Genomic DNA, 20,482 nt, shown 5'->3' with positions numbered 1-20,482 from the left:
AAAAAACATGATCAGAATGTAGATGTAACGCAACCTTTATTTGCAAAGATTAACACGTGGACGTTTGTTCAACACTGTCCTCGGTTCCACATAGTTAGTGACACCTGTCAAGGTAATAATGGACAAACGATTCTTTTAAGTTTCAAGTGTACACCCAAGAGCAGCGCCAAATGTGTCAAAGGCGTATTGTTGTCCTGAAGACCACACGTATTTCATATAGCCATGGCAAAATAACAATCTCATTAAAACAGATCTGAGAGCTCGCTGTGGCAGTCAGGTCTTATTTTAATGAGATTGGGTAAAACAACTTTGTGCATTATTTCTGTCCCGAAAATAAATTACCCTTTTCAAACCTTTCAAGTTTGATGCACAGTGGAGCAACATATGATAGTTTGGTATCAATGCTACTGAATGTTTTGATAGTTACGGGGGGAAACTAATGTGAATCAGTGCCACCCCACCCTGTGATAATTAGGTAATTATATTTGTTCGATCCTATTTTCATCAGTTTGTTTGTTTCTTGTTTAACGCTCACTCAGCAATATTCCAGCCAAATGACGGCGGTCTGAACATAATCGAGTCTGGACCAGACAATCCAGTGATTGACATCATGAGCATCGATCTACGCAATTGGGATAAGATGACATGCATCAACCAAGTCAGCGAGCCTAACCACCCGATTCCGTTGGTGGCTTCTTACGGCATGCAAGGGTTGCTGAAGATCTATTCTACCACGGATCTTCACAGAAATGGCTCAAAATGAATTATCTTCTTATGTATGTTTGGCATAGTCAAAACTTCACTGGCACATTCACATTACGTTCTTGCATCACCTGCGACTGTATATGGTCGCTAAGCGGTGGTGTTAAATACTCGCATAGCTGTAATATGAAGCTGTTTCCAATTCAAGTCAAGTGAGTCCTACTCGGTGCACGAGGTTTGCTGATCCCAACATTTGCTGGACATTCACCCGACAAACGTGTTGTCCAGCCGAAACATTACCGACGTAAACTGTGCTCTTGGTTCCCCTTTGTTGGTTCCCAATCTCATTAATATCAGATCTTTAGTACCGCTTCACACAGGGGTAGCAAAGAACTCAGATCTGATTATAATGAGATTGGCTGAAACAGCCGGGCGGTGAAACCAGCCCTATGCTCCATTCGTTGGTTTAAAAATGTCTGTTTAGCTGCTTCAGGAAAAAATAAACTGGCTGTGTGAAGTACTTATGGTCCAGGGCTAAAGCTGATGTTTATTCGAATGTAATTTGAGCACGATAATTGCCTGTTAGATATTTTGGTGGAAGTCTGATAAATTCTGGCAGTTCTGAAATAAACAAAATCAAAGTATAAGAGATTCAAGGACTGTAATAAAATTGAAGTGTAATGACTATTTACCATTGTCGCAAAATCTAAATCAGCAAAAGCAGGTGTACAGTATTACAGGCAAGATACAATCAAGAGGTACTAGTTTTCACCCGAAATCTAGTTATTTACCCAACCAAAAGTCTGAAATGAGTTGGTTGGTTGGTTGTTTAACGCCGCACTCAGCAATATTCCAGCTATATGACGGCGGTCTGTAAATAATCGAGTCTGGACCAGACAATCCAGTGATTAATATCACGAGCATCAATCCACGCAATTGGGATGGATGACATGCATCAACCAAGTCAGCGAGCCTGACCACCCGATCCCGTTAGTCGCCTTTTACGACAAGCATAGTCACCTTTTACGGCAAGCATGGGTTGCTGAAGACCAATTCTATCCCGGAATCTTCACGGGTCTCTGAAATGAGCTGCGGAGGAGTTGGACATGACCAATGATGTCTACCCCTGCGTGAAATACAGGTCAACACAGATTAGGAATCACAGGGATGTCTTGACCTGCTAAAATGCCGATATTCAGCCCCAAATCTGCTGCATATGTCAGTAAAAGTTCCGAAATTGGAAAATATATTTCCCCGATTCATGTTAATATGTCACGACTTTGTTTCGAGGTAACTAATGCTTAGTTTTACATTATCGCACTGTATGCAATGTTAAAATACCTATAAAATTAGGAACCGTTTATCTAAATACCAAAATTGAACAAAATAATGATTTTATTACTAATTAACTTGCCATGAGCACTAAGTTTAGAATCCTAGATAAACCCCTGAATCAGTTAAGTGCAATGTATTCAGTCCAACTGAAATAGTTGGTAAATTAATTATCTGACCTGTAAAATGAACTTCGTTCATTCTGCAGCTATACAAAATTGGCACTGGTGACTGGGCCTATAGTTTTTGCCAAATTGCCCAATAGTATATGTAAGGACGAGTAGACATTTGCCATTTTGTAAGGGTTTTGCTATATGTTATCATTATAAGGACTAGTGGACTAAAAATGTTAGTTTCTAACGCTGTTACTGTGACTGGCAAAGTAAATTAGAATAGGCCATTCTTACCTTTAGTTTTACTCCAGCAAGCATGTCCACATTGGGGCATGGTGTGTGAAAGTGCATATTTGTAAGCTGCTGCTAAATTCATAGCTTTGGCAGATCTTTTGGTCATGTCGTCAACGTAAGTTTGAAGTCCTCCAGCGGTGCCAGGTTGATTGGGCTGAAAATAAACACATTCTCACATCAGTAATTATTCGATGGAACGAATTCTACCAAAACGGAAACAACTTAAAATCCTTCAATGGACTTTTTTCCAAGGATATGAATTTGAATATTTTAAGAGATGTTGTGCTTGGTTTTAGCTTGTTTAACATTGCTGTCAGTAATGTTGCACTTGTGTGATGGCAGACTGGAAGTTCACAAGTCTATATAAGGTGAGGTGAAATGGGGTTTAACGTCGCGTCCAAGATTATTGCACTTATATAGCGACGTGCATGAACGTGTGTGTGTGTGTGTCTGCTTGTACTAGTACAGACTGATGCCGATTTATAGTGCTAACTCACTGAGATACCATGCAGCAGTTAAACATGAATACCCAGACACAGTATACTGACTCCGAGCCGACCAGTCCTTGCTTTAGTCTTTAGCCCCTTAATGCCGAGCGCCAGACAGGGTAACAACAGGTACCATCTTTTAACGTCTTTTGGTATGACGCAGCCGGGATCGAACCCCGGCCCTTCCGCTCTCCGGGCGGACGCTCTACCACTAGACCACGTAGGAGGTCAGTCTATATCAGGCACGTCATTGGTTGATATGAGCAACATCTAACCCTGTGGGTGTACCATGAGAAATTAGTCTACATTATTTTCCCCTTATAACAAATAGAACGCCTCCATGGCCTAATGGATAGAGCGTCACCTGGAGAGAAGAAGGTCGGAGATGTGGGTGTCACACCAAAAGATCTTGAGATGGTACCCTTCATTGCTCTCGGCATTAAGGGGATAAAACAAGGACTGGTATGCTGGGAGTCCTCACACTGTGTCTCAGTGTGGTATCCATGTTTAACTACCCGATAGTACCGTATTCGACGTAATACGCTCCCAGGGCGCTCTCAAAATTAGAAATAGGGGGGCTCTTATTAGAATGGTATTTTGGTGAGAGAAAAAAACAGAGTTGAAAGATAAATTTCGTGGTTTATGCTGACAGCCTGAAAATGTTTGTATAGGACCGATATATTTTTCCAGAATTTAATTGCCCATAATTAAAAGGTGCATATAACACACGAGTGCGTATTATATACAAATAAATAAGTCTTGTGTACATTGATCAATCGGAAGGGGTGCTGATTGGGATTGTTCACTGGCCAATATATTAGCAAATATCGCCGTGGGCGCTTATTCGAGCGGGGCGCTTATTACGTCGAATACGGTATCTCAGTGGCAGTGGGCTAGCACTATAAAACCAGTATTAGTCCCGACTATCTCTCTCAAACACACTCTCTCTCTCACACACACACACACACACACAAACATTGCTATGTAAGGGAAATACTCTTGAACGCGACTTGAAGCCCCATTTCACCTTAAGAAACCTTGCCACAAGCAATAGACTTTTCCATGTGCAAAGTTTGTCAGTGTCACTGAGGTAAGCCTAATGCTTCTTTCAACAGTATAGAGTGTAATTTCAGTTATACTACTGTGTCTCAGTGGAAGAAGGAAAAAGCTGCAGGCCTAAGGCGTTTAGCATTTGGGGAAACTCATGAGGTCGGGCATTACTGACAAAGTTTACTGTACTACTAACTTTGATTTTTGTGAAACTAAGAGTAAATGTGCTCCTTTTGGTGACATTTTGATTTACCATGCAGCAACAGCAATTGTCAATAGTCCTATGGTCCTTGCCAAACAGCCCTATAGTTAAGGTTTCATAAGGACTAGTAGAAAATTTGCCTATTCTATCTTAGTTTATGGATCCCCGATCCCCTTAGTTTATAGATCCCTGTCCCAAAATTTCACAAATTAAGTAATTTCTTCAAATTTGGTCAATACAGGATTAAATACTGAACAAGAAAGGTTGGGGGTCATTCATATTTCAGGGAGTATTATTTTTGTGTTGATGACTGAACACAGAGTTTCATAAAAAGATCCCCCAAAATCTTCACGATCCCTACTTTTGATTCGGTAATGGAAGTGAAGTATCCATTTGATATTTCTCCAAATCACTTTCTTCCCCATGAAAAGAGAGGGTCTTACTTCTTTCAATCATTTAGTCAGCTGATGTGCCAACATGCCCCCAAATTTGATCATGTAGGTCTAGGATGTATACTAACAATTCCGCTAAAGAAGTACTTGATGTCATGTTCTACTGTGCGAATATGATATCGGAAGAACTCCTTGTTCAATCTCAGGAGCCCTTTCTGAACCGACAACCTGGAAGAAAGTGTTCATTCAATTTAGTCGATATTTTAGGGATTGGGGCTCATTTCATTCAGTGCGTGGAAAATGATTTGATTTTGGAGTTTGTTGGTTTATTGTTTAAACCCACACTCAGCAATATCCCAGCTATATGACGGTTGAGGTATGGGAGTTACGATCACCTTATCACTGAGATCGCTTTGTACAACGGCACACTGTTCTGTTGTGGGTTCTATGGGCGTGCCCCGGTGCTCGGTACATCCGGATGTGACTGGCGTAGAAGCTGTATTTGCTAGATACGAAAGATGATTGGCCCGTCCTACTCTCGATATTTCATTTTTCACAAATGGAACTCTTCTCCAGTCGATGAAAACTGATTTTAAGTAATTTGCCTTGAAGGAAAGTTTGAAATTTAAAATGTATTAGTAACTGAAAAAAGTGGTGAAGTTTATCGATATCAACACGTCTTTCGTATATTATTCATTTATTTTCTATTTTTAAACTTATAATTGGCTAAAAGTTCTAGATAACTTACCTTGCTAATAACGGGACGAGAATATAACGTCTTTACCACATAAAGGTAATTTAGCTGATGATTGTAACTAGGGACATCTCAAATCTCTAGATTTTGTGATTTTAAGTTTATTTGCCTGAAGCTGATTTTACATCTTCTTTTCTTCAGTATTCAAATTAGGGATTGAGAACTCCGTCAAACTATTTTTAAAGGCTTAGTTTTGAATGGAAGTCGCCAGGGATAGAACATTCTTTGGTTAGTCAAAATTCGCGAAATGTCGTTCTGACGTGACCTGTAATGGAATGTCCTGAGGTCTTTGTTTAGTGGTCATGATAATTAAGATGTGACAGGTTTTACGCGACGCAGAAGTGTACCTCTGGTACGCACAAATGTATAGAACAGACGCAAAAGAATTATATATTGCGTCTATTATATTAGATAAAAAAGAACAGTCACTACAGCATTTCATTACTTTATAGGATCCTCATATTTCCTGTTAAGACCTTTGAAACTTGTAATTATGGATCCTCTGGAGGATAAACTGAACAAAAGCTCGAGTAGTGAGTGGGAGGATACTATTAGTTATGGTGTCTTTAGTTGCGGTATACAGTGTCATACTAAGTTAGACAAATATTGGGCGACTCTATAACGAATTGACAGGGTTAGAAATTGGCATTAGTCCTATAGTCCTTGCAAATCTGCCAAATAGTTAAGTTATCATGAGGACTAGTAGATATTTTTCATTTTTAGAGGTTTTGCTATATATTATCATTATAAGGACTAGTGGACCAAAAATGTTGGTTTATTATGCCGAAAAGTTTACACTCTCTGGTATCCATATCGTACATACCTGTCAAAATGAAAACTTGACACTTACAACCGTACGTTGAGCTTAAGGGTCAAACGAAGACTACTCTTCAAACCTAAGAGACCAAACCATATTGAAAATTTTAACAAAAATCTTTATCAATAAAGTCACGAACGTGATCTAAAAAACAGATTGATGTCCTTGCACTCACAATTAATGATAGTTTAACGCAAAACGTGTCAAAAAACGAATTTCGGTACCAGAATTTCCATGTTAAATTTGTGAGGTGGGTGTTGGAAAATCCAAGATGGCTGTTACAGACGGTATACGGTCTCATATTACGTCAGTATCAAGTTACTATCAACCATCTTGGATTTTTACTGATGGTATATACGGGCTCAAGTGGGGTCAGTAGTTCTGCTCTCTGATTGGTCAATCTCCTTTTGGGGCATAATATACTGGAATAGAGGGTGAGAGCACCACCTGGAATAATGTGTGAGAAGATAAACGGGAATAGTCATTATTAGTGTGCGGGAGGATACTTTGGAATAGAGGGGATAAACTGGAATAGTGAGTGGGAGAATAAACTGGAATAGTGTGTGAGAAGATAAACGGGAATAGTCATTATTAGTGTGCGGGAGGATACTTTGTAATAGAGGGGATAAACTGGAATAGTGAGTGGGCACCCGATCCAGGAAATATTACCTACTACTAGCACAGAGTTGTTAGCAACTATGACCTGCTACTAGTAGGTACAAAGACGGTCTCTACGTCTCTGGAGACTAACATTTACTGCTACTAATAGCTAACGGCAAAGGAGCATGTCTAAAATGATTTTCATTGGTCAACGAGTCTACGTCGACGGTATGCAAGCCAGGCTCTGTCTCAACAGAAAAATTAATAAATTACCGCAGAGCAACTTCAGCCTGTAACCAGCTAGCTTTCTAGATGTAGAAGTAGCTTCGTGATGGTGAAATGCGCCATGCAAACCTTTCAACAACCATTCCAGTATGTTCCCAGTCACCTGGAATTACAAATAGAATCTACATTATCATGAAGAAAATTATACGGTAACCATTGATAATTACATCACCAGCTGGTCACATGACCTCGTCATGCATCATCATCCGCCGCCATTTTGTGTAAGGTGACGTCATTTGTTCCACTCAACCTAGGCCAAGTTTAGGCTAGTTAATTGTGTCTTTTCTCTAAATAGAGCACAAGAAACGTGGGTGTTTTCATAACAATAATTACTCTTCAATATCCCTACCATTGCCACAAATGGGAACGTAATGTCGTGCGTGTTTTCTACAGGAAGCCTTGCATTCTTTGCGTCCCTAGAAACAACGTCGACGTGCACAAGCAAGGTCACGCATCATAAATGCCGTTTATTCTAAAAGAAAGAGTGCTTTACCGAAACAGTATGTCCTACAGTCCTACCTATCGTATATTGTATTGGAGTTGTTGCCTGGTATCAAGCGCCCATGTTTTGACGCGAATCACTTGCATCCAAAGACGATTGGGTCACGTTCCTTTTCAGAATCGCTCGTTTCTTTTAGTCCAACTGGTAGTAATTACTAGTAATTAGTACTTACATATATATACTATTATATGTCGTATTTTGTTTACATTTCAGCAGTATGCATCGGAGGCAGAAAATTTATTCAAGCTCTGAAGTCCCAAACAACTGAAAATGCTCCAAAACACCATCACGTGACCCTGGTATTCTCAAAGTGCTGGTGAAAGTGATTGTTTTTTAGGCCTAAATATTTGTTGATAGTAGAGAGGCGGATTGATAGACTTTATAACAAGTCATGATCAACATTCCCCAACTGTTAGTTAATTACACTGGTCAGTCTACATCTGTATTGTTTCTTCGCAACCTCTGTCAACAAACTCAAATTTATCCATTTATACCTGAATAATTGTGTTGTCATATTTTAAGATTATGACTAGGCCTACAGCATCTAACTAACTGTAATCCTCTGATAACTAAATGTCTGAAGGAAAAATACCATTTTATTGATGAATATATCTCCATTTAACTCGTACAATTTAGTACTAGGGTGTAATGTTGGAATGTTTTTGTTGACAGTAGCAGACACTACATCTGTCTATGAGCAATGGACAGAACTGAGAATACCATATCATGAACCGTAGTGAACACTGCTCGCAACATCCTGTTTTAGTAAGTATAATTGAATCCCCAATTATAATGTCATTGTACATACAAAAAATGACATAGTGTTGTTTTTAAATAGTGATCTGTTTGGCAGTGTTTTATATATTGTAAATTTTTCTTTTCACTTTGTCTACTGGCCTGCATTTGTCCTTGTCATTTTCCTGTTATTTCTGATACATTCCAAAATAAGATTTGTCTGTACAGTACCAGCACACTTTAATAAGGACTAAGAGCAAATGTGCCTATTTCTCAGTGTTTTAGACAATTTGTGTTGTACCCAAATAGAGGGAATATTGTTACTGTAGTTCTTGTCATTGTCTTGGTGGCAAGTGCCACATGATCATGGGCACTACTTCAGCATGTTTAGTTATACACATTTACCAGTGAAGATCAGGGTCAGAATAGGTCTTCAGCAAACCATGCTTGCTTTAAGAGGCGACTATCCTTGTCATAAGAGGCGACTAACGTGATTGAGGGGTCAGGCTCAGAGACCATGTTGATGAATGTCATCGTATCCCATTTGCATGGATTGATGCTCACGATGTCAATTACTGGATTGTCAGGTCCAGATTTGATTATTTACAGGCAGCTGTCAAAGCACGAATATTGCTTAGTACAGCATTAAACAAACAAACAAAGTTATACAGTTCATTTTTTTAAATAATCTTATACTCTAGTATTATAATGTGCTATTTTTATTGATTATTATGAAGCCGAATACGGACTGTTTGTATCAGTTTGTAAGAGAGACAAACCAAGGTTCCCACAACTATCTGCACATGCTTTGTCGTAACATAATTAATATGGTATCTCCAGGTTATGTATGTTTGTAAAATGTGCTAGAAAGTGTCCACTTTAGTTGTAAAATCATCTTCCTCACAACAGAGCTAATGTGCACTACCTTGTTGTGGTATTTTTTGTTGAACTCGTCTCTGTCTTTCTCAAGTTATGTTTGTGCAAGGTGCCTACCTGGTGTATTGATAATATTACCTGACAAGAGTCAAGTTTGCTCATCATATTCTGAAAGAAGTGTCTCCAATCTAATAGAAATGGGAAAAGTAATACAAGCGAGTCACCATCATTCTAACCGGTGCTAGGGATGTCAGCATAAAGTATATGTTTTTTTATTAATATTATAAATATTAAAACTCTTTGCACCTGGATTGGAAGAATTGAACATTATAAGAAAACTGCTATGTTCCTTTTCAGCTGACAGACTGTTTGTGGAAGATGTAAGGTCAAGTGCTAGGGCCCCCTGTTTAGTTTAGACCTACATTGTAAATGTTGTGCACTGGACCATGGAGCCTGGTCACTACAGAGTTTACCCAAGCCTCTTAAAACTGGGGACAAATTCAGTTTCTAATCTTAAAAATATCATCTTGATTCTCTAATCATACTGTTAAAATTATGTTTTACGTACTTATCTAATCTCTGTGGAATTCCTAATCCAATTAAATAGTAATGTCCAATATTTTTAAATATATTTGCAGATAACAAATTGCTATAGACTAATAAGGCAACTGCTAAATTATATTCTGACTCTTTACTGGACTCACCAGACTCTGCACTGTATACTACTGAACACAATGAAGTATCAACGGAATTCAAGTAACAAGCGGTAGCCTGTTGTCTGGTACTTTAAAGTATACTATAATGCATGTACTAATTCTTTATACTGTAAACACATAACATGTTTTGCTTGAGCAATTCTTCCTGAAAAGACCCCAAATTTGAAACGCAAGTCTAGTAACATTGTGCTTGATGTAGTAAGTCCAATTAATAATAGTCAATATGACAACACTAAAATCCTGTTCGGGCTAGTTGACCCATCATTTAGGTCACAGACTGCTCATGTAATTCAATATATGGTGACAATGTTGCACGAGGTTTTGTTGTGTGTATTTCAATAACTTGCACATTTATGAACTTTAACCTTAATGTAATCCTTGAATCCAGTGATGCTTTATTTTTACATTTCTTTAATAACCTACAATTGTTATGAAGCTGTCATTTTTTGTGTGGTTCCAGGAATAAAGTCACCAGAAATGTATTCAAAATTTTTATCTGAGTTTGAGCATGACCAACATGGCAGATATGTTTAAAATGTTGTTTTCTTCCACTACTCAGACATGTAAGTTATTGTACGGTAAGTCATCTACAGTGTAAAAACATGTTGATTCTTTTGTTTGCATATTTAGCTATTCCAGAACTGTTAGATGATATTAAATTGCTGTAGAAGGTATTTATTTCCATCTATAATATCATTATGGTATACCAGTGTGTATGACAATTGTTTTGAAATTCATCAATATCTTCAAATATGATCTATTGTATCCAGTGAATGACATGTAAGAAAGAAGGAAGTTAGGCAGCACCCAATCAGAGAGCGTACCATTAGACACATGTGATCAAAAGGGTTCCAATTCAACACACTGCCCTTACGTATGATGGTCACTGTAAAGTTATTACACTGCATATTTGAGCCCATATGGGTAATAATGTCTTTTATTACCTATATGGGCTCAAATATGCAGTGTAATAACTTTTTGATATTTGCACAGTGTGCAATTAGTGATTCTCGAAGCTGATTGGTCAGTGGAACAAAGATCAATTTTCATTGGACAACGGAACTATTTTTTTCTCATCCCATTCATTCACAAATCCTCTCCTTTCCCTTCAGATGTTTTACGTGCTACAATCTCACTGATTCGAGATTTTTAAGACAAGACACATAGTTTCATATTAACATGATTTCACATGATTTTCATTTTACAGTAAAAACCAAAACTACGTCCCCGTTTGTAAACAAACATGGCTGGCCATTTGAGACCTGTCAAAGTAAATGACCTCGTTAAAGCGGACGGAGAATTGACTGACATGAAAAGTTATTCCTTTAATACAACCTCTGAACACATTCAACACCAGTCAACAAGAAGTGTTTACTGCTGGGACACCGAGTTCCCAGAGACTTTTGTGTGATAGATGAAGCCAACATTTATCAAAGAAAATATCTGCTTGTAAAATATATTTGCTACTACATGTTATACACCATTTGAAAGGTCTGATCCTATGGTTAATAAATATGAAAGTTATGTTTTTCACATTATTTAAAATAATGCATTTACAACTTAATTAAGTTCGTTGTAAATAAAAAATTGTAAGCTAACACGTTGTTAACATCCAGATTAAGGACCAAGGTAGCGAAAACTTGACGATTTTCGGCAAATATAAGATTTCATAAAATCCACTTACCTATTTCTGTTTTATTTTCATTGTTTACGTAATTGGAAAATCATTTTAAAAAGAATTTATAAATAGTTTCTGTCATCACCCATTTCCCGATAACAGCGGCTGTCCGCTCAGTAACATGAAGAAATACCGCCGTTTTCGAGGCTTCGTATGAATAACACATTCGTCGAAGAATGGCATATGACACATCGCTAGAAAGCTTATTCCTTCATCTACACGCTCGTAAAATCGCCTGTAGTTATAACAAGCGATTTCATTGGATTAAAATTGGTTTCTAATGACGCTTTCTTGCCGAAATCTGCTACAAGTTTCGTGATTGGTCAATTTTGAGCATATGACCTAATGCAGCCAATCAAATTACAGCTGTAGTACCAAGCTCCACACTCCGTCGCACTCTCCTACCCAGAGTTCCATGCGGTCGGCAGCCAGCTAGCAACGTACTATGCTAGCTAGACTGGTTCCCGTTCGTTCCTGCGACAGACTGAAAAGCGTAACAAGTGCAGCGACACCAAGCGGCTGCCGGCCGCATGGAACTCTGGGTAGGAGAGTGACCAAGGTCGTGTTTGATAAATTTCAGAAGTTGGCGAAAGATTTTTGTTAAATCGTGTTATTCTGAACGTTTTAAGCAGGAAATCACGATCTATATTAAAAATATAAAACTTCGTGAATGTATCGTGCTAGGTTACGAGCTGTGACAAAGATTTTTCACGCAAATATTTTTGCATTTAACATCGTGTCCGAGCCGAGAATTCAAGGCGACGAAAGCCGAGATGTCATTTGACTTACATTACACGCGATCGCACGAAAAGATGGAAATAATAACTTAGATGTAAGTTTGATTACTTTTAGATATATTTTTGTTGATTTTATTTATTACATTGTATAATATATTGAAAGATTTGTTTAGAACGTCTTTATTTTGCTCTTTGACATGTGCGATGTGGACCCGTTGTCGAAATTTGTGTCCGAGAATTTTATTTTCAATAACATCGCGGGAAATAGTGAATAATTTTTTAATTTATCGATAAAAAATTATAAATTGAAATGGAATATGTATTTCAGACATTGTGAAATGTGATAGATTTAATAAATGAATGATATCAGTATCATATCACAGGTAGGTCCATAACAATATATATTATTTTGACGTGACTACGGCTTGGCCGGTTAACCGGCCAACGGTGTCTGGGGACTCGATGCTTCTTGGCCGGATAACCGGCCTACGGTGTTGAAAGAGTTAATGTCTTTGTTGTCAAAACTGCATATTGAAGTTCAAACATTCAGATTGTGATGTTGCCAGAAACTGTTTCTAGGGCGCCAAGATCACCATCACCAAGTCCTGGTTTGCGTCTTTGTTAGAGGGCTTGCTATTTGATGAATTTTTCGACCACCCGAATCCAAAAACCTTTGTATAGACAGGTTTGCCTTTGTGAACGATGGTGACATCGATAACTGCCAATGAAAATGAAAAAGACTAAACTTGACAAGTTGACATGAACTTAGTTCAAATTTATACAGGTAAGAAAAACACGAAAAATATGACTACTCACACTTTCAACGATGGCATGAGAATATAAACAAATTCATTTTGCAACAACATTTAGACTTTCCGAAAGACATCATAAAGATACACTATTTCGTACAATTTTGTAACGTTGTGTGAAGAAATAGGATGCCCTTATGCATGGCATATTTTTACTTATCTTGCACCGAAAGGTATTCCTCACGGCTCATGTCAATCAGTTCACTGTAAATACTCCTACCAGGCGATGGCGGACATGTCCATTTGCACGTCGACGAAATTTGCATACAGACGATTGAACGAGTTAGTCTCGTATCTTTATGAATCCTTAATAACGTTGTTTTATTTTCATTTTTAACTAATAACGATTATACAAACACAAAACAATTAGCAAAATTCACATGAAGCAGAAACAATACGAAAATGCCTTTTGTGTTGTCGACAGCTTTAGTTTTGAATATTTCAAAATGTCGTCGACCGTGTTCAACGGTGTTTGGGATTTTGGATTAACTATAACATCTTTGACAGCAACCGAGATAGTAAGTACATTTGAACATCATTCTGTAAGCATAGCTTAGTGTTCTAGTGCTGGTCTGAAATCTGTCGTAATTTGGAGATGATAAACGCATTGATTCATCAAAGATTCAAACGTTGCGATCTGGTCATATTTTCCCGATTTCCATCTCCGTCCCTGCTTACATCAGCAGACACTGAGTGACCATCAAACAGTATTAAAGACATGGCTCCACTGATCACAAACCCAAAGGAACTGTATTAGCTAACATTTATTACAGTCAGATGGATGTATATGTGATTTTTGTCAGGAAATGTTCAAAGTATAATCAAAATTGATCTCGATAATCAATCTTTCTTTCGGGAACTTTTTGACGAATGATTTCCATGGCGATGTGGTAGACTAGCTGTAATGAATACCATTATCCGAAGTATATTTCAACGGACATTTAATACAAATCAAACCATGTATTCCTGGTAATGTTTGACGAATTTGAAAAAAGGTAATCTATGAAGAATTTGTAAACACAAAAAGGCACAGGTTACCCGCACGAAAAAAACGGACATCATTTCAGATTAGCGCAAACCGTAACAGAGAGAGAGAGGATGTTTATTTAAGTGTCACGTGCATATTATATGATAAAATACAAAATGTACATTCATAGAAAGATAAAAAGCACCCGGCCATATGGCCTATGAGACACTATAATCTAAAATATCACAGAACAAAAATAAGTTAAGAAAGTACAAATGACAAACAGTCCCTACATTCAATATATAATTAAAACATGAATTATACCCAAACCTGTATGAGAACAATCATACAGGTCTATCAACAACATAGACTCTCGTACAAACATGCATTCAGCCGAACGCATAAACACACATACATAGACACATACACACACGTACATACACGCACACACACACACACACACACACACACACACACATACTTACAAACATTACAGAAATTACGTTAACTACATAAATCATAAAAGAGCATTCCTTCTTCTGACCATGAGATGAATCTTAGAAGCAAGTAAGAGTCGTCAATTAGGATTTTGCATTAAAAACATATTTTTCTGTTGGGTTTTTATGCGTAAATTCATCGTCTTCATTCAGGGCATACTTGAAGACGTCGTACATTATATCTGAGTACAGTGGCCAGGTGATGGTGAAATGGGCTTCATCCTCGATCTCTAGGGGGCAGAGAGGACAGATTCTGTCATGAAGTGGAATAGGCGGCTTAGAATATCTGCCTGTCTCTACACACAGAGGCAGACTGCAGGCTCTCAGTCGTATGAAGGACTTGCGGTGGTGTCTAGACATTGTATTGGTTACATAAGCTTCTGGGTACAGGTCTTTCTTAAACATGCGATAAGTCCTAAGTTTATTTCCGTTTGTTAAATTTCCTTTATCGTCCCATAGGTCAGTAAACCACTTCTGTTCATCCTGAATGTTCAGCTGCTTGCAAATAAGTTGTACAGTGGATTTAGAATTAACTGCGGTTAAGTATTGCTCAAATCCCAAGGCTTTACTCAGCTTCTGCACTCGGTGTTCCCAGGATCTCCTCCGGTTGAGTGACCACTTATGTATCTTGTTTGGTAGTCTGGATTCGTGCATAAGTCCTACTTTCGTCCACAATCTGAAGACCTCAAGACGTTGTTTGGTTACACAAGAGGTCCAACCCATATCTCCTCTCGTAGCGATGTTCGAAGTTTTACAACTGGCTCCAAGGAAAAAGCGACACGCTCTGTTTTGGATTGTGTTAAGGCATTTGTGTTCATAGAGTCCCCAAATACCTGCCCCATACGTCAGAATAGGCTGGATCAAAGAATTATAGAGGGCAGTAAATACCTCATAGGCCATTCCACCTTCATCACAAAACTTGGTGAAAAGTGCACTCAGAGCTCTGCCTGCTGATTTTGCCAACTGGTTGACTGCTGTCTTGAAGTCCAAATGTTCATTGAACCAGAGGCCGAGGTATTTGTAGGACTGCGTGTATTTCAATGTAATATCACCACATTTAAACGTTACTTTGGAGCATTCTCGCTTGCCTGGTCTGAAGTGAACGATTTGAGACTTCTCACCATTAAGCTCCAATCTCCACTTAAAACACCATTCATGAACTTTGTCGAGCATCATTTGTAAATATTCTTCTGTCGGTGCAAGTAACAAGAATACTTATATTTGCATCCTTGACATCAACACCACAGTTCAAGTTCTTAATACTGCGAGCAAGGTCATCGATATAAATGGCAAAAAGGGTTGGTGAGAGAAGGCATCCTTGCTTAACACCATTAGGTACTTTAAACCATGCAGTTAAAGAGTCATTTACCCGAACAGCACAATTGACCCCTTCGTATAGAGATTGAATTGCTTTCAACATTGGTCCTCCGATACCTGACATTTTCAATTTATACCATAAGCAGTCTCTGTTTACTTTGTCAAACGCTTTTTTCATGTCGATAACAAATATGTTCATGGCATGCTGTCTTCTCTCACGTCCGCGCTTGCTCGTGACATTTACCGCTAAAATTTATGGATTACATTATGTCCGTTGAGCGAACTTTATCAGAATACGTTACGGCAAAGACGTGGCAGTTGTCCAATAGTCCTTGCCAAACTGACCAATAGTTAAGGTATAATACGGACAAGAAGAAATTTTCAATTTTTAAGGGTTTATCATAATAAGGACTAGAAGTAAAAAGTTTCTTTAGTTGTGTAGATGTATGTAAGTCATTGGTTATGATAACATTGGAGAATCGATTTCCATATATAAATTAATAATTAAAAAGTATGCTTACAAATGCATACATGAATAATCTGTGAACATTTTTGAATATTTTGTTAATATTCCAGAGGAACAACCACACTTTCATACGCCACTTTCTTATGGCTGTAATTGGAAAGACTTAGAAAATGATTCTTATTCCAAGGTCCTTACTGTTATACTTACTGTCCTTAATGTCCTTTATTTAATATTTTGAAAAGTATCATCAGTAACAAATCTTGTAACTGTTTAAATGAGATATATAAGACAAATGATTCGATAAACAAAGCACGAAGATAAAGATTAAAGCATATAATGTATAAATATTTACATTGGATGTCATATTTAACACTGTTGGTGATTTCAACATCGAATTTTGTTTTGTTTTACTCGGGCACCTGTAACCTCTGTGACGTGGCATGTCAAAGGTCGCGGGTCACGGTATTTCGTTCCAGACGAACAATCGGAAATTTGCCGCCCTTGCCAAACCCGTTATGGTGGATGATTGAAACCAAACTGTCGATAACTGTAACAGCTTCATTTGTATTCGTGAAATAAAAAAAACTTAGTCTTGCAATAATAATAAGGTATTTAACAATAACAAACCGCATGAATACAAAATTTACATACTGAAATTAAACGAAAGATTATTAATAATTTAGTAATGAATTCTACTGTCAAAGAGCTAGCTATTTATATTTTGACATACGAACTAATAATAAATATATAGATTCATCGGGGACCGGTATTCAAGTAATTTTAACTGACATTTACACGTTCATAATTCAACATCATATAGTTCTTGTTTATATACTTATATAACCAATAAATTATAAATATATTCGACACTGCATAAGATCCTATATGCCGTTGCTACCAACCTACTTTTCAACGTCTTGTAATAAATTGGCTCGCCTCATTAAACATACGAAAACGTGACTTACATATAATCAGTCACAAAACATGAACAACACAGACCCAAGAGGGTGTGTCAAAGTTTACCATGTGCGTTTTCGTTTCTTCTGGGGGACATGCTTTCGACTTTTTTTCTCTCATGAATAGTACCGCTAAGCGACCTTCAACTTCGGTCGCCATTTTGTTTTAAATTTTGGCTAAAAAGTTGCGGTACCTTTTCTGTGTTTTTGCAGAATTTGAGGTTTAGGAAGCATGAATGGAATTTCTAAGTATACGTATGAATATGAGAAGTGGCACATTTTCACACAGACTGTTTTTTTACAGATGTCAGTAGGTATGTATAACTGTATGAATGTTTTTGAATACGCTTTGATATGAATGTGATGAACGAGGCCTTGAACAAATACTGTAAAAAATATATATACACTCCATTCACGATCGATAAACTGGGCATTTATTTGGTTTCATTAGCTAATTAATACATAGATACGTAGATATTTGACCATTTTCAATCTTTTAACCAAAATATTTATGAAGGTTTCAAACATTCCTTCGCATGTGGATTTTCAATCAGTCGGTGCAATTTGTTCGAAATGAAAAAATATTTCAATGGCGGCACATTTGAACGAAAGTGTAAACAAGGGGATTTGACAAACTCCATATGCGTTATTTATTGACAGTAGAGTTGTGAAAATGACACAGATGTGTTGGAAATTTACTGCTTTTTGCGATGTTGCAATTGCTATGGGCTTGGGGTAATCCAAAAATATTTTATTTCAATTCTTTTAACATGATGTTTCAGAAGGACATACATATGTCCCTCTGGCACAGCAACTGCGTTTTGTGTAGGGACAAAAATGTCCAAATGGCAGCCAGAGGGTTAAACAACAAACCAACAAACCAACCAACCATATTGTACACAAATTGTGTCAAGGTCGGTTCCACATGTGGTAGCTCGCCCCCCGTTTCTGTCGATGGTACACGCGATACAAACATAATGCAACTACTGAAAACATCAACATAACTTCTACAATGATGACAGCAATACCTTTTTGTATTTGGGTCAACCGCTTATTGATACGATGTGCTGTAAAGTTCGTTTTCGATTTGTTTTTCCTTTCATGAAAACCGTGATAATGGCGCTGTGATTGGTTTGCTGAAATAATACTTTCCGTGAGTCTAATGTACACGGTACACGCTGTGATTGTACAAGATAATTGATAACCAATTGTGTATGCATATATATAATCAAATACACATTACTCATTTCTTCAGAAATGGAATAGATCTATTATTATCATCTCGTATTTCCAACATTCTGCCATGGATATTAGATCTAATATTGATATTAGATTTACAAATTATTGATGTACACTGTACTCTCAATTAACGTGTGATAATCTATTACAAGTCTTCAGCTCTTATTTGATATGTCATCTGAAATGTCAGCAATGAGTAAACCTTATTTTATTTCGTTACAATCTGCAATTTTATTCGAATAGGCTTATAGACAGTCGGTGACTTCCCGCCGCTGTGAATTTGTCGTCTGAACAGGTAATTTGACCTCGCGTGTTGTGACGTGGATGACGTCACATAAAACAGCTGATCTAATGTTGTGGTAGTCCTATAATGGATACACGTGGTTTCATTTTCCAAATAACAATATTCTCTTTGACTGAACACGAAAGCATATCTAGTACATCACGATTGGAAAATATCTACGGCGACCGACGAGTGAATGAGACAGTGTAATTCAGTGAATTTCAGTGTAAACGTGATTTCGTTTTGATGTTTTATAGTTTTATTTATGTCTTTTTTTACTCTGCATTATCTTAATTACCAAATACTTCGACCAGTGACATAGTAGTAATTACTTTGTTGTGTATCCTTAGTATGAAATAGATTTTTTTTAAATAAATATGTCCCAGAGCAAAATCAAAGCATTCTTGTGGTTCTTTTTTTCACCATTTTAATTAGTATATACCTTCCCTCCAAGCTGTAGTTTAGCTTGGCCAAAATTATGAAAAAAGGAAAGACACAATAACTGAAAACCATTTATATTAAAGATTTTGCTGGTTACATTTTCGAAGTTCAGTACCAAGAATAGATTTTTCCTTTTATGACAAATAAACACATTACTTTCATTGACCTTCGATCATTAATTATTTCAAACTTTTCCTTTAGTAGAATGGGGAACTACTGGAAATCAACCATCAGGTATGTCCTTAAATGTATTTATAAATCAATGAAAGAAAAAGTGGTATTTCATGGACTGGCCATACAAGTATACTTTGAGAAAAGGTCTGAGTAAGGCAGCCAAGTGCGAAATTTATACTAGTTGAGACGAGGATGTATGTTTTCTGGTGGTCAAGTGAAACAAATTTGTTCAGAGTTTTGAGCACATGAACTGTATATACATTGAACACTACTTTAATCGAAGTAATTCATATTTTCGTAAGTTTCTCTTTCACTTAATCTAGATATTATTTATAATTGTACCGTAAAACAATAATATTGCCTTCTTTCAACTGTACTGTGCAAGTTATCGTTTCCTTGTATTAACATAGCCTACTCTATTCTTGAGTAAATATTAAAATTGTCCAATTACATCTCGTTTCAATCTTTGTACAAGTTAGATTTAAACCATTAACAACACGTCATGACATCCTAAGTATATATAAGCGGTCTGTGTGATTGCACAACGTAGCAATGACATATGGCGCCCTAGTCTCCGTGTTTGACCAGCCAGAGTCGCTTACAGTGGCTGCTGCTCCAGGGGTACTTCCTGAAAGGAGTTCTTCCCGCATCCTCTTGCCCTTGAATACAAAATACGGTGGTATAGAACTACCAGACGCATTGCCGCAACCTATAACAGTTGTAGTACTTGATCTTGATGTTGTGACTGCAGCTGGAGTACTCTGACTCGATGTAACAACTGATGGTGGGGTATGATGCTCCACAAGTCCCTTTTCATCAACATTATAAATGCGATGAGGGCATGTCTTCAGGTTGTACTTATCCATGATGTGCCCAAACTCATTAAAATAATGAGTGATCGTCTCCTCTGAGGTAGCTTTTGCTCTCTGTATGTCAAGGGATCGTGGCTTCTTCACTGATAGATCAGGCCATCGCTTCATAAACCCATAGAACCACTGAAGTGATAGGGGTTGTTCATCCTTTGACTTCTTTCCAACATATATTGCTAGGTCTGTGGCAA

General features: G+C 37.5%; 2 long non-coding RNA genes across 12 annotated transcripts; one reads left to right on the top strand and one right to left on the bottom strand.

Annotated features, from left to right (window-relative positions):
- Positions 1-621: 621 nt before the first annotated feature.
- Positions 622-19,908, bottom strand: LOC124135378. The gene is made up of 4 exons (XR_006861228.2): positions 18,314-19,908; positions 7,018-7,132; positions 2,442-2,595; positions 622-1,323 (listed from the first exon to the last, which is right to left on the bottom strand). It is a non-coding gene; the product is annotated as an uncharacterized LOC124135378 (long non-coding RNA).
- Positions 6,785-10,751, top strand: LOC124135377. 11 transcript variants are annotated; one of them, XR_007218772.1, is made up of 3 exons: positions 6,785-6,856; positions 7,748-7,853; positions 8,204-10,751. It is a non-coding gene; the product is annotated as an uncharacterized LOC124135377 (long non-coding RNA). The 11 variants fall into 11 exon arrangements; XR_007218766.1 differs by having other exon boundaries at positions 6,786-6,856; positions 7,745-7,853; XR_007218771.1 differs by lacking the exon at positions 6,785-6,856 and adding an exon at positions 6,912-6,972 and having other exon boundaries at positions 7,745-7,853.
- Positions 19,909-20,482: the final 574 nt, after the last annotated feature.

The sequence above is a fragment of the Haliotis rufescens genome, unplaced genomic scaffold, assembly GCF_023055435.1.
Source record: "Haliotis rufescens isolate VD_foot unplaced genomic scaffold, xgHalRufe1.0.p SCAF_6, whole genome shotgun sequence".
NCBI classification, from domain to species: domain Eukaryota; kingdom Metazoa; phylum Mollusca; class Gastropoda; order Lepetellida; family Haliotidae; genus Haliotis; species Haliotis rufescens.
The sequence above is the reverse complement of the archived record's forward strand: the minus strand, read 5'-3'. Positions and strand labels throughout refer to the sequence as shown.